This window comes from Pinus tabuliformis, chromosome 8, assembly GCF_031772625.1.
Source record: "Pinus tabuliformis cultivar Carrire ecotype Pingquan chromosome 8, CPIR1, whole genome shotgun sequence".
Classification (NCBI taxonomy): Eukaryota; Viridiplantae; Streptophyta; class Pinopsida; order Pinales; family Pinaceae; genus Pinus; species Pinus tabuliformis.
In genome coordinates this window covers 2,070,765,535-2,070,780,512 of record NC_142294.1, presented here as the reverse complement: position 1 = coordinate 2,070,780,512, position 14,978 = coordinate 2,070,765,535, and the positions used below count along the sequence as shown (strand labels likewise).

The 14,978-nt window shown below is 37.0% G+C and overlaps 1 protein-coding gene across 4 annotated transcripts in view; it reads right to left on the bottom strand.

Moving 5' to 3' along the window:
- Window positions 1-14,978, bottom strand: part of LOC149244785 (uncharacterized) — a 172,992-nt gene that overhangs the window by 62,600 nt on the left and 95,414 nt on the right. The gene's annotated exons all lie outside the window — the stretch shown is intronic.

The window sequence follows — 14,978 nt, the reverse complement described above, 5'->3', positions numbered from 1 at the left end:
CAAGGTTTCATCAAGCTTCTACAAGGATTTGGGCACCAAGACTCCATCAAATGCCCAAGCTCAGTGAACCTGTATCAATATAAAGAGCTGCATGAACATTTTCAATTTTTCTCAAGGGACCTGTTACATTCAATTTTTCTCAAGGGACCTGTTATATCTTCAAATTTCTCTCAAAGGACCTGTGCATTCAATCTTCCTTAGAGGACCTGTTACAACAAGCAAAAAAAACAGTCAAAAAGGGACTAGCTACTCAGCATGTCAATACAATAACGACCAACAAAAGAGTAATATGTTTCTTGTTCTTAAACATTTAATTTCTTAGATTGATTTTTAATGTAACTTTGATGACTGTGAACTGTTATGATTGATTTCAAGGATATCTACATTTCCTATCATCCCTTATTCCACTGATTCTCATCATTCTCATACATCAACCTATTCATACTTTTAAACCCATTACCAACACATCAACCTATTAATACATCCTACAGTCATACCAACATCCTCCATCTGACCGAATACCAACTGGAATAGGACATGTGGCAGATTGTGTTTTAAATACAAGGGAAAGAGACAAATGTAAAGCGGCCTATCTATTTCATTCCACACAGCCAAATCATAACTCCACCACCCGACGTACCCAATGATTCAAAGGACTTCCCAAAACCATAACCAGCATTATATATACATGCTCCCAGCGCTCTTGTGGTGACATCTATGTAAGCGTACAGCTTGTGGTGACATCTATGTAAACCGCACTCCTCTGTTTTAAATGAATGAATACGTTGTGAAGTGAGTACAGCCGGGTATCTATCATTTCCGCATTCGATTCCCATAACTTCCAAAGTAAAATCAGAAGCAGTAAGCGCCGAAGGAAGTATTATCATTTGGGTCGATTTACACAGTGAGGATTAGAGGCAGTGAGCGCCGAAAGAGGGACGTATCACCACTCTGTTTCGATTCCCACCACAGTCATAAGACAATCGACCGGCCGAGCATCATATTGAAGACTAAGGGGAGCGATACACCAGGTAACCAGTTTGAAATTTCTTTGTTAAAATTGTAAGAACATAAACAGAGAAGGGTTAGAAGCACGACCCTCTGTCACTATGACTAATAGGGTCGAACCGAGTGTGTTCGACAGTTCCCAATATCATGAGGATTGCATTGAAATTCTTAGAGAAATACAGTGGTTACCATTTCTAGAAAAATTTCATGGGAGCAATGAGGAGGTTACCAAGCAATTTGCCTTCACCTTCAATGGAGAAAAAGCCCTTATAGGTAACTTCTCATTCAGGGTTTCAGAGGATACTATAGCTCAGGCAATAGGGATTAGTCCAGAAGGGGAGAAGTATTTTAAAACCAAGCAATTTAAAGAGAAATCGTGGACACAGTTTATGTCTAGATCTAGAGTCTCATCAGTGAACTGGAAGAAGGGTGTTCCAAGAAGTTGGTTGATGCATCCCTGGGATGAGATGGTCTACATCCTTCAAAAATTCATAACCTGTGAAGGCCGCTACAGTATTGTCTATCTATACCACATTAAACTACTCCTCCATTTGAAGAAACAATGTGTTGTCAGTGTACCATATTTTCTGTTACAAAGCTTAACCAAGATGTCCAAGACTATCCGGAAGCAGAAGGGGAACGAAGACAAAAGCATGTATCACTTTGGCTTAATTAAAATCCTTATTGAGCATGAATTGCAGAGAAGAGGGAAACCATGGAAAGAATTTCTAACTGTTAACCAAATTAGAGATGAGGAAGATAAAGAAGAAGTGCAAGAGGACTCAGGGTTCATGAAGGACATTGATGAAGAAATCCCAGTATCCAAAACCAGCAAGGCACCTCTACCTGTGGGCAGCATAAGGACCAGGAACATGAGAAATGAAGATGCTAAGAGGGCCGAAAAAGATAAAATTTTCACCACTTACTCACGGAGAACAAGGAGGACACCAAAAGCCCAGTTACAAGAGGACCAACTTGAATCCAATGCACCTGCACAAACGGATGTTGAGAGTGGTGACCACTCACTACCAGAACCAGAAGTTGATATAGAGGTGGAAAGCAATAACAAGCAGGAAAAATGTTCACCACCTCCCATTAAGAGACAGAAGAAACTGGAAAAACAAATTGAAGAATTAAAGGAAGAGCTCATGGAGGCTAATATGCTAGAAAAAGTTATCAAGAGAGAAAATGAAATGCTCCGGGCGCAGATTAAAGAAACTCAGAAGAAAAATGAAAAGTTAAAGGAAAGAATCAGTGAACTGGAGGCTGAGCAAACTGAGATCTCTAACTGGGCCACTAAGTGGTACAATCAGAAGAAGACCCTCAAAGAAAAATACAAAAAGTTAAAACAGGAGCTCAAGGGTCAAAAAGATAACCAGGTGAAAAAGAATGTGGACACATTGCTCAAGGCAGCGGAGATCCAAGCAGGGACAGAGTTCAAGGGAAGCACTTCGGGGATAGCATGAGGACATGCTAATTCCTTAAGTCGGGGAGAGATGTTGGTATCATCCCAAGACCCCTTTTTCCTCCTAAAAACACATCATTTACCCATTCCTTTTCATCATATATTCCTTAGAATCCTTGAAAATTAATTATTAATAGTCTTATAGTTATTAAAATGCATTGGAATTGATTTAGGGATTTTATGTTGAAGAATTAGAAGTTTTTGGTGAAATGGTTACAGGAAGTTCCAACATCCTGTAATTAGCTCATTGTTTGACATGTGGCACAACAGCTGGGCGAGAACGAAAGGCATGGATGAAAAGTAGAATGTCCAAGCATGGACAAACACCTATCTCACAGCCGGATCAACTCTCCTACATGCGCGGTCAACTCAGGTCAAAGCATGGCACACTGGCGACAAAGGCAGAAACAGCAGCTCATTCTATTTTGATTTAGTTTTTGTTCTTTTTGATCAGTTAGGATAGAAACATTTTGAAAAGCTCGATGTAATAAAAGCGGCAACAACCAAATTCCGAATGTACATTCATTATCGAAATGACATGGTTATGTAAATACAGTCCGAGTAATGGATAGAAGGTTAATCGTTGTATCATTCTAAAAACTCTGTTTTTGAACTTAATACCAAGAATCCAGTTACAGTTCCGATTTGTGTCTCGTGTATTGATCTGATAGACGGTCGAATATAGTCCAGTGTACCTCTGGAACGCGGACGGGCCCTGCGTTCAACCGGTATACTGTTCTTCTCATCTTATTTGCACTTAGGTTATCGTATGGTTTGATTTCGATTTCAATAGGTCTTATATGGTTTGCACATCAGTTACAATTACTTGGGTTTCGATTTCCATAGCTTTTGACTTCCATTGAATGTATATTGTTTGCGCTTATGGTTGGTTTGCGTTTATGGTAATGCTGAACAGTCACCACTGAGATCTGGAAGTGCGTCCTGTAAGGGATTCAATCCCTGTGTTGTCTTTTAAGAGCACCATCATAAACTTTGTTTTCATTTCACAATTCATTTATGATCTTTGTATATTTTGATATTGTATAAATGTTAACGAATGTTGGGTGTTTACTGAACAAGGGTTTTATGTGTAATGTCTTTGTAAGGAGATTGAGATCATTGTTGCAGTGATACACAGTGTTTAGTTTCAGTGTGAATGCATTTAATGATAGCATTGTAATCAGGTATATTAGCAGAGTGACCTGAGTGTTTGATGATAGGTAACATACCCCAGTCTTCCGTAAAGAAGCCCTGTGACCTACATCATAACCACTTAGCCAACAATCCTTTATGTCTATATACTTTAGACGCATGCCTCTAAGCTTACGCATCCTGGTCGATAATTAATATAGTCTAGTCTAGTACCCTAGCTAGAACACTACAGGGGGGCTCCCCCGCAACACTGTGCAAAACTATATTTTGACAATAGCATGCTTGAGCTAAAGCCAAGTCTGCAAATGTTGTTTAGCACACGAATGTCTCCAAGCGGAGATCTCAACCCTTGCTTCGATGGACTTCGAGTGCCAGCCCAAGGAGGGAGTTCTACCCTTATCAGTTTGTACTAACAGCAGGAAGTCCGCAATGAGAGATTCATCTACAGCGGCGGAGAGATTGCGCAGTTCATGGTGGAGGCACTCCAGGAGGTTGAGGAGTGAGTTGTGGTTGAGGTTTAAACTTGGGGAGAAGGCCGAGGAAATATTTTGGTGAGGATTGCGGCTATTTTGGACGTCATTTGCAGCAGGATCTACAGGTGGGTCGAATCACTCAGCAGTTGAGCCATTGAGGGGAAATAGGGTCGAATTTCTAAAGGGATTCTGGGTATTTGGTGGAGAGGTCGGGATTAATTTCCTAGAATTTTCTAAGCACTAAAGAGGGCCCTAGCAGTAATTCTATTCAGCCAATAGTGTATTTCTAGGCATCTCCAGTACAGAGGTAGAGTAGCGCAGCAGCAGATTGGAAAGAGGTGACTTATCTATCATTTGGGGCTTTGTTAAGCTTGCCTCGAGCAAGCACAGGTGCATTCCTTCCAGCACCATATTGTACACCCTTTATTTATCAATAAAAGAGCACAACGACACAGTTTTTGGTGTAGTTCATTGTATAATTGTGTGTTTACTGTTTTATGGCTTTTTGTCTATGTTTGCTTTGTATATTTACTGTAAATTTTCCCTAGGAATATTACATTATATGATCTTTCATTTCAATTTGTTACAATAGATTTTTTCTATTCCAGCAAATATTCTGTGTATGAATAATGATTTCGATTTTGAATGGATATCTATTTGATGGACTTACGTTTTCTTGGTTACAAGATTTTGGATTCTCATATTGCTCCATTGAAGCAATGTGTCACCATATGGAGCCAGATGTTGTAACCATTTTTTCAACTTTTCACAAGGAAGTAGGATCCAAAGTCTTGAAGAAATTTTTCAAAATCAGAATCATTGGCCAATCACTTGTCATGTCATTGTAAACCCATTCTGCAAATTTGTAATGTAAATGATGCTAGTAAGACCATGTATTTATGTAACAACCAAGGTAAGTCTATTATTTCGGTGACGAATTTCATCCTAGGAGTTTTTTCGTCTTACTAATTATCTGTGTTTCTAACACGGATAAACGGCAAAGTTTTTCCCTCCAGCGTCACCCCAAAGCTAGGGTGGAATTTATCATCAAGATCTTAGGTGAGTCCTAGTGTTTTAGTTGAGTCTATTGTAAAAGTGATTTGGGAATAATTTAAGCTAAATGGCTAAATTATTTTATTACAACTCACTTGGTCTACCAGATCATATTGTGTTGCAGAATTGGGTATGCTTTATGAGGGTCTATAACGAATGGGTATTCCCCATTTGAGAGTTGAAGTTGTAAAATCTTACGTAAAAAATGTTTTAGTGCATGGTATCTCATACTTAGACACCATGGCTAAAATATTTGAGGGTGGAAAACTAATAAATCCCCTCATCAGTCAATTAATTAGTTTTTCTAGCAAAAATAAAATTAAATCATAAGCCAGAAAATTAATTAATTTAGAGTCAAAATTAAAATGCTAGATAAATTAATTTCTCCAAGTGGAAATAATCGTGGGTCTAAAAGAAATGAATTTTTGGAAGTCCCCCAACAAGGAAATATTGGAAATTTCAAGAAAATTTGAACCCTTGGACCTTGGTAGTTAAGTAACAGTCAATTTTTTGAGGAAATTAGCTCAAAATAATAAATTTTGGTCTAATAAAAAATAGTTTTAATGAGAAATTCGAAAATTCCTCAAAAACTAATTATTTTTTACAGCAAAAATTAAAAGTTGATCAAGCATTTATCGACGATCGAGAATATTTTCATGGGGATCAAGCCAACTAGTTGTTATTTTCCACTTTGAGAAATTTCTCTATAAATAGAAGACATTTTGCTTCTATTAGACATCTTAGCTTGATCTTATCTTGATCTCTGGTCTAATGTAATTTTGTAAACGTTAGTGTGAATCCACTGTTCTGCTAGGAACATTTTGATCATCATAATAAAAGACTTTTGGGTGCAGTTCATAATGTCTTTGTCTCATTGATTTGTGGTATGTGTTGGGTATGTGCATTCCTATATTGTGCTTCAAATATCATTTAAATTGTTATTTTCTTTGTAGATAATAGGAACATTCTATTGGTAAGTTTTGGGCTTATCTTAGGTGATCCGATTCATTGTATGTTCTAACGATTTTTCTTAAAAAAATATATAGAGTTTTCAAGTTCCACGGCCCTTGGTCTCCAAGTTCACAAACTGTGGGCACAGGTTGGCCATGTTTGGATTCTGAATATTTTATGTGATTTTCTAACTTCGTTAACGTTGTGGTTTAACATTTACTTTTCAAAATGCATCTAGCCATTGTCAAAGTCTATAAAAAATCTATCCTTCAAAATCTTTCTAAGCATTGTACACTTGTATATTTTGTAAATACATTTTGTATAATATTTTTTTATAAATAATTTTATTTTGGTGTCATTGCCAGGGATATTTTATACTCTATGTTTCATCGACATTTCCTCATCATTCTTCTCATTTCTCATCTTTTCATTTGAGCCGGCAACGACAAGATTTTTTGGCGCCATTACCGGGGACCAATTTATTTGGCTTTGGCTTTACAACATTCATCTCATAATTTCGCCATTCATTAACCTGTCAAGCGGCACAACATATTTTGGCGTCATTTGATATTTTCATCGCTTCATCTTTCGTCATATCATTAATCGTTTCATCTGCACTTTTAGCACCTGGACATATCCGTTCGTTTCTTGTTTGGGTAGTGACTCCACTTCTTTCTTTTATTATTTCTCAGACAAGAAGCCCTCCCGTATATCCAATTGTTGTTTGCCATTTGGATCTTAGAGCTAGATTCATGTTCAAGTGGCGACTCCACTTGTTTCATTTCTTACAAGAATTTCTACTAGAAGCTCGCTTCTTGTGGATCTCTGGACTTTCTTGAGTAGGGGTCTCTCTCTAGCATCCATTTGGTCCCTCCTTATCCCTTCAAGCAAGTCATCATGGATGATTCGTTTACCCGTGTCATTTTATTGATTTTCTCCATGATATGCTGGAAGCGGCCATTCATAAATTGCCTTTGTTCTCAGGTGGTGATTTAGTCGCTGTTAGAAAGCATCTACGAAGGGTTTCTCATACAATAATCAAATATTGTAGTTCTCCCCAGTATAATCATGAAGATGTCAAAATGCATCTATTTGCCTTTTCTTTAGAGGGTGATGCTTTGAATTGGTTTCATAATTGTCTTGAAGATTCTTTCGCTTCTTTACAAAACATCGTCAATGCTTTTACAGATAGATATGGTGATCAAGGTAGCTCGCCTTGTGTCCCTAACATTATGCAACAGGATGAAAGTGATCTTGTAAAGGACCCAACTAAAGACAATTCTCCATATCAGAATGTGCCATCCACTTGTATTGTCGTAGGACGAATCCATGATAGTGGAAAAGCATGAACAAGTTATCAAATCAGTGTCGACAATGAAAGGGAGAATGATAAGCATCTTATAGAAGAACTAAAGCAAATGGTTAAAGACATGCAGTTCAGTCAAACACAGCAGGTAAAAAATATGGAGCTTAATCAAGAAAAATTTATAACTGATTACGTCAAGGATATGAGAACTTTGTACACTCAACTAGAAAAACGTGATGAGGAGATGGAAATCATGAAAATTAAACACTCCGATCACGTAACCACCATAGTAGGAAAGTGTGCTCAGAATATGGAGGATATGAGGACCAATATGCAGAGTCAGCATGCTAAGGAAATGGAAACCATGAAACCTAATCATGACAGGGAAATTAATTCTATGCAAAGCAAGTTATTAGCCCTAAAGGAAAATATGACGATCATGGAATTTAATCATTCAAATCACATGGTTGCCATGGAAACAAGTCATCAATAAGAAATAAGTTCGATTCAGAACAGATTGTCAACTATGGACGAAGAAATGACCATTATGAGATTCGATTATAATAATCAGCTAGCTATCATACAAGCAAATCATGAGAAAGAGATAAACTCTATGCAACATCGCTTGATGACCATAAAAGTAAATTATTTCTATGCAAAGCAAGTTATTAGCCCTAAAGGAAAATATGACGATCATGGAATTTAATCATTTAAATTACATGGTCGCCATGGAAACAAGTCATCAATAAGAAATAAGTTCGATTCAGAACAGATTGTCAACTATGGACGAAGAAATGACCATTATGAGATTCGATTATAATAATCAGCTAGCTATCATACAAGCAAATCATGAGAAAGAGATAAACTCTATGCAACATCGCTTGATGACCATAAAAGTAAATAATGACAAAGTAATAAAAAATAGGGAAGTTGGTCAGATGTGTCTTCAGAATAGGCTATTGACCATGGAGGAAAACCATGCCAAGGAAGTCAGTGCTATGAAGATTGAACACTCTAACCAGATGGAGGCCATAACAGTACAGGTACAGAAATTTCAGCATCAGTCAGAAGATGAAAGAAACAAGGAAACGTCGACAAATCATAAGCCTCCTTGTCTGTTGCAGCAAGCTCCATCTTATTATGAGGAGGTCATTTGTTCCATTGAAAAGTGGCTAATTGAAGGTGACCCGGATAAAACAGAAATTGATAAGAATCAGATGCAGAATGAAGAAAGACATGTCATGCATATCCTACATACTTCATCTGAGAGTTTTGAAGCAGAATGTTCCACATCATCAGTGATACAACCTGCCACAAAGAAAAAACGCAAGAGAAAGAGAATGAGAAAGCGATTTGATGCATCAGATGGTCGCAAGCAGCTTGATTTTCGGATAGGAAAAAGTCCTATCGTGTGCAGGATTGGACATGGCACATGTGAGAAACAGCAGACAGATTTGCCTGAAAGTAGGCAAATGCCTAGCATGCACTATATTGAACACATCTGATGCCATGGGGCATCTTTGTATTGTATTTCTAACCTTATACCCCGTTATTTCAGTATTTCATTTTGTAATTAGATTTGTGTTATTAGGATAGTTAATAAAGGAAGAGCTTATATCTTTCCTGTGCTTAATGTTATATGATGATTTATTGGATGGACACTGCTTATGTTATATTGTGTGTTGCGTGGATGCAAATTCTGGATTCTCACATTCCTCAGTTGCAGCAACGTGTCCCCAAGCAGAGCCAGATGTACACTACGTGTCAACGACCCATAGCAATACACCCCCTTTTTTGGCAAAAGGGATAGCGCCTGATCGATGTGTTCGTGTCGTCCAGCTATCATCATCAACCTGATCATCATGTTATAATGTAAACCCATTCGGCATGTGTATAATGTAAATAATTTTAACAGATCCGTGTCATGTATGTAATTGCCTAGGTAAACCTACTTTTCTGATGATGATCTACATTCCAGGAGGTTTCTTGGCTTACCAATCCATTCTCGAATGGTCGGCAGAGTTTTCCTTCAGCTTTACCCCAAAGCCGGAATGGAATTTGTCACTGGGATTTTAGCCAAATCCTAGTGTTCTATATCAATTCTATGTAAAAGTGATTTGGGAATAATCCTAACTATTTGGTTAGGTTATTTTATTACAAATTGTCTGGTCTGCTAGATTATATTTGTGTCGCAGAATTGAGTAGTCTGTGAAGGTCTTTTGCAAATTGGTTTTCCCCCTCGAGATGTAAAAAATGTGAAAATCATGATGTAAAGGGTCTTGAGGGTTGAAAAAAGAATTTATCCCCTCATAGGTTAATTAATTAAATTTTTTGGCCAAAATTAATTAAAAATCCTAAGACAAAAATTTAATTAATTCTAAGTCCTAAGTAAATTTATATTCTCTGAAGGCAAAATTCGTCGGTCCTTAAAAATTAAATTTTAAGAAGTCTAGGGACTAAAGTAAATTAATTATTTTGCTAAATTTTAAGCCTTTGGTCCCGAGGGTTAAGTCAAAGTCAAAATTTTCAAGAAATTAATTCAAAATTTTAATTTTTGAATTAATTAAAATGCATTTAATTAAAAAAAATGAATTTGTTCAAGAATTTAAAATTTTGACGGATGAGATTCAAAGAAATTTTGATCCTCATCAACGGTCGAGATTGCTTTAACGAGGATCACTCGAACTAGCCATTGGAGGATTTATCTTTAAATAGGAGGTCATTTGTCAGTGAGTTCATCCGATCTCTAGATCGTGTATTAAGCTCTCAAGCTCTCTTGTATACTTTTTTGAATTAATGCAAAAATCTTTGGGGTTTCAGCGTGTTGTAGTGTTCCTCTTCATGAATTTATGGTAACATTATTTTAATTTCTGCTTAATATAATGTGAAAACTATCAATCAATAGCTCTCTTAGAATAATCTGAATACAAGTTTCTTATTCAGTTTGTTAGATCTAGGGTAACATTTTTAATTTTGATTGAAGTAACAGGTATCTCTATTTCTTCAGAATTTTATTGTTGTTCTATTTCTCTACTTGATTTTATGGTTGATCTAGTGTTTGCAAAAGATCTCTTAGGTTCTCATTGAGCATCTGGGGATAGTCTTCGGTTGAACCAGCCAACTCTCAACACATATTTTCTGAAGAGCCTACTTCATATAAGCCTCAAGATTTATCTAACGATAATCTTTTTTCTGCAGGGTGTTTTGGGCTAGTACCTCTCTAAAATTTCAAAATCTCTTAAATATTTTGTGGAAATTTTGATAGATCTGGCTATTAAGAGTCTTAAATTATCAGATCTGAGAGCGGAGTTGGACTCATACTCCTCAGATCTAATAGATCTGTAAGTTATTTGTATAGATCTGTAAATTATTTGTATAGATCTATTATTTACTTGTGTAGATCTGAAATTTTGTAACATAATTTTGAATTTTAACACTTGGCTTTTTGGGATTTTCACTATTCTCGTACATATTGGGTATTGGGTTTTTCTCTTTTCACTTCTGCAGCAATAAATCCGAGAACTCAGCGAAGAAAATCTTCAGATCTGAACTAGATCTAGACCCCGGAGGGCAAGATTGGGCCTCCAAGATTGTTTGCAAGAATAGATCTGAGAAATCAGCCAAGAAAATCTTCAGATCTGAATTAATTCTAGACCCTGGAGGGCAAGATCTGGACTCAAATATTGTTTGCAAAAATAGTTCTGGGAAATCAGCCAAGTAAATCTTCAGATCTAAGATTTTTTCAAGCAAATTTGGGGGTTTTGAGACAAATCTAGGCACTGAAGGGCAATATCTTGTTCCAAATTTGTTTGCAAGGCCAGCCATTAAAGATTTTGCAATGAATCTGAAGATCTGAAGCAAAATAAATTTTTTAGCACAAGGGTTTCAAGTTTTGGGGCTCCTTAGCCCAGATCTGCCTTCTCCTAGCCAGTGTTTTAAGATTCGGCTGGCTCGGAACCGATTTGGCCGAGTTGGTCCGAGTCAAGGCCTCACCGGGTCAACTCAACCATTGAACCGGTTCGGCCAGCCAAGTTATTACCGAGTCGGCCAAGTTGTCTAACAACTACGTTAGCTCGGTAATAACCTAACCGTCTCGGCCGAGTCCGAGCCTAGTCGGTCGGGTTGGATAACAGCGGCTCGTAAATTAAAAAATAACGATTTTATTTTTTATTTTTTTGCTTTCAGGGGACTCCAAAGTTTTCACGTGATACTTTAATGGTTTTTTGTCCCTAAATAAGTTTATCTCGTTTGAACTTGAGAGGTTTGTTTAGGAGGTATCACATATGTAGTAGAGATTCCTTAAGGGATAGCTTCATTCTTCTTGAAAACCTTCCAATAGGTTCTTTGCCCCTTTCTTAAAGCAAACCTAACTTTGTGGCCCCAACCTTGGCCCTCCAAAGACGAGCATCTAGCCCTGAGTTGATTCTACATGATGCTACACCCCTTGATGAGCCTCCAAATGCTAAAACACTAAACTTAAAAGCTTGGACATTGGACTATTTGATGATATGCCCAAATGGACTGAAGATGCCCCCTGGCTAGCCTTGACCCTATTTTGGTGGATGGTGCCTTCTTCCAAAGCACATATGAGCATGGTTATCATTGAAATGACTTAGGAGGGCTAACACATCCCTCTTTGATGCCAATGCTTACCCTTAGGGGTGCCATGTCACTCACATGCTTGAAAAGGGTGACATAGGGTCTCTCCTAGATGACATCATTGAGGATGCACCTTTTGAAGATGTACACATACACTTTGGGACTTTCTTGGAGTGAGGAACACTCTTGGACCCTTGTATTAGTTCCTTGATGACTTACAATATATATTGGAGGATAACGCCATTTCTAGCCTTTTTGGTTATGTGTTTTTGTTTTGATCTCTATATCATCATCATGTATGTATTGGACAGTCCACTAGGTGCCATTTTGATATAATGGATATATTCATGAGCCTACTTTGATCATATGTTGTCTTCTATCTATATTCTAATGTTGTGTGTTTGGAAACATGAATGAAAATCTTTAAAATTATGTTTTTTTTACTAAAAAAAAAAAAAAATTTAATGTATTTTTTACAACGACCGAGTCATTGAAATCGAGCCGACCGAGTCGATACCGAGTTAGAGTCAACCCTCAGCCGAGTCAAAGTCAGAGTCAAAGTTTTAAAACATTGCTCCTAGCCCAACGCTAGTTCTATTGGCCCTGTGCTAGCTCTCATTTGCCCTAGATTCCCCTTGATCCATTCCTGATTTGAATATTTAATTTTCTGAAGCGAATCATTAGTGGGCTTTTGCAAAAAATATGGTAAAAAATTGTGTTTCAAATATTGATTTTTCTTTTGGCAACTTGGGCAAGTGATCTTCAAGGCCTAGAGCCTAAGGGTTTGATCTCTAAACCATCTTTTTCCTCATTGTTTGCTACAGCAGTCATATACCTTTCTAATAGTGGTGAAAAATGCATATAAGTGATTTGAAATTAACTAAAAAAATTGCTAAATACATTAATAAGTCATTTATGTTTAATGTGTATCAAGAATTTGGCCTAGATCTACATTTTGGGCGACTGTTATCTCTGAATAATTATGTTTCAGAAGCATGAAATATAACAGTGGCAAAATTTCATGTGGGTTAGCCTAAAATCAGTTCCTAAGTTGTCTAATACATTAAGGAATTAATTTCTTGAGTTGGACATTCATCATTAGGCTTATTTCATGTTTTAATTGTTGGTTGTAATTAGTATATCAGATCTGATATAATTCTGGAAATCACATTATAACAGGCTGAAAATTTTTGATAATTCATGTGGGCAAGTTTGGAAACTTTTCGGTAAATTTTTGGCATAAAGATATCATTGATAGCTTATTGTTTTCATTGTCATATTGCTGTTGTCATAAAGTTTTTCTTACTATTGTCCTAAAAACTAATTTCTGAAAATTAAGTACTATGTCATGAAATTGTGATAAAATACATATCTTTTGTTTCATAGGCTGAGTATTTGTGAGCATTTGTTGACATTGATATTAGATTGCAAAGAAGTTTTTGTTTTCTTTGAGCTATAACTGTATCAGAAAAATTTGAAATAAACTTGTGGTTTAATTGTAATATTTTCAGGGGTTTATTTATAAGTCTTCATCCAATAAAGCGAACATTTTATTTTTGTGATTAAGGGCTTTTGTGACACAAGTGTTTATAATCCTTGGGTCTAACTTCTTCTCATCATCTGGTGCATTTGCATATAAGTTAGTTTTGCATAACTAGAATTTACTTCCAAGCATAAGCTTGGTCGATAAAGAGATAGGTATCCATCCATCTTTGCTTGAGAAGCCTGCTTTTAATAGTACTTAAAACAGTGACCTTGTAGTCTTCAGAGCCACAACTCCCTGCAGCGTCAGAGACACCGAGTATGTTAGATTTTCAGGAGAGGTATCGTTAATCACACCTTAGTGTGCTTCACAGTATCTTCTGCCAATTACTACAAAATCAGGCTCAATATAGAAAGGATCAAAGGGTTAAATCTTAAATAGGCATTTAACTAAAATTAACCAAGATTCTTGCATCTCATATTAGCTTTAGGATTTGCACTTCATATAAAATAGTCATTCATCCAAGCAGCAGTTGCAAATCAATTACTTGGTCTTAAATTTCCTAGCAAGATAGTTGACTCCATAAAGCACTGGCATCAATTGCTTAAAATCTAATCAAATCCTATAAGTTTTGCTAAATCTTAATCAAATACTTGATCGCTTCACTGTGTCTCACGAACTGGTTGGTTCCCAGCTAGTTCTTCTTCATTCCATTTTTCCATAGGGTCTACCCCCCTTATCCTGTTGTAGGGAGACAGCTTAAATGGAGAGATTGGGGATGAGGGTGATAGCCCCCGATCTGAGCCATTGTCGTGGTGCCTAGAGTTCTGTGCGACAACACACTCATTTGCAGTTGGGCTTAGGGGTTTTGAATTTTTGTATATATTTGGGGTTTTGGGAACTTGTTAATTTTTTTGTGCAGGTGAGATCCAACAAGATTTGTTGGATTAGAGCTAGATTTAGGCCCTTCCGGGTAAGGTCTAGTCTCTAGAATTTTTTGCAGGACCAACAACTGAAGAAGTTGTCGTGAAATTGAAGATCTGAAGCAAATATAATTTTTGGTGAGGGGTTTGAAAAAAAAAAATAGGGCCTCTATGCCTAGCGTCCTCCCTTTCCCAAGTCTTCCAACCCTTCAAGCCCCAGCCCAGCGTCAGCCTTTCTTGACTCTCTAGGGCTAGCCGCGTTGAGAAATCAAAAGGGCAATGATTATATAGATTTCTCTTTACCTGATAACTGCTTGTGATGTCCTTTTACTTATTAGCTTTGTTACTAATTATTATGTGTGTGAATCATCAAACAACTACCAAAACAAGAAGAACAAGAACACAGAATATAGGATGCAAGCAAGAGCCAAAACCTCTCCACTTGAGAGGAAAACCCACAAATCTCTTCTCTTCCTTATAGATTCTTCAATTGACGAATTCCAAGACCTTAAGACTGATTTCAGAACCCTCCAAGACCAAGACCAACATCTCTGGATGATGTGCT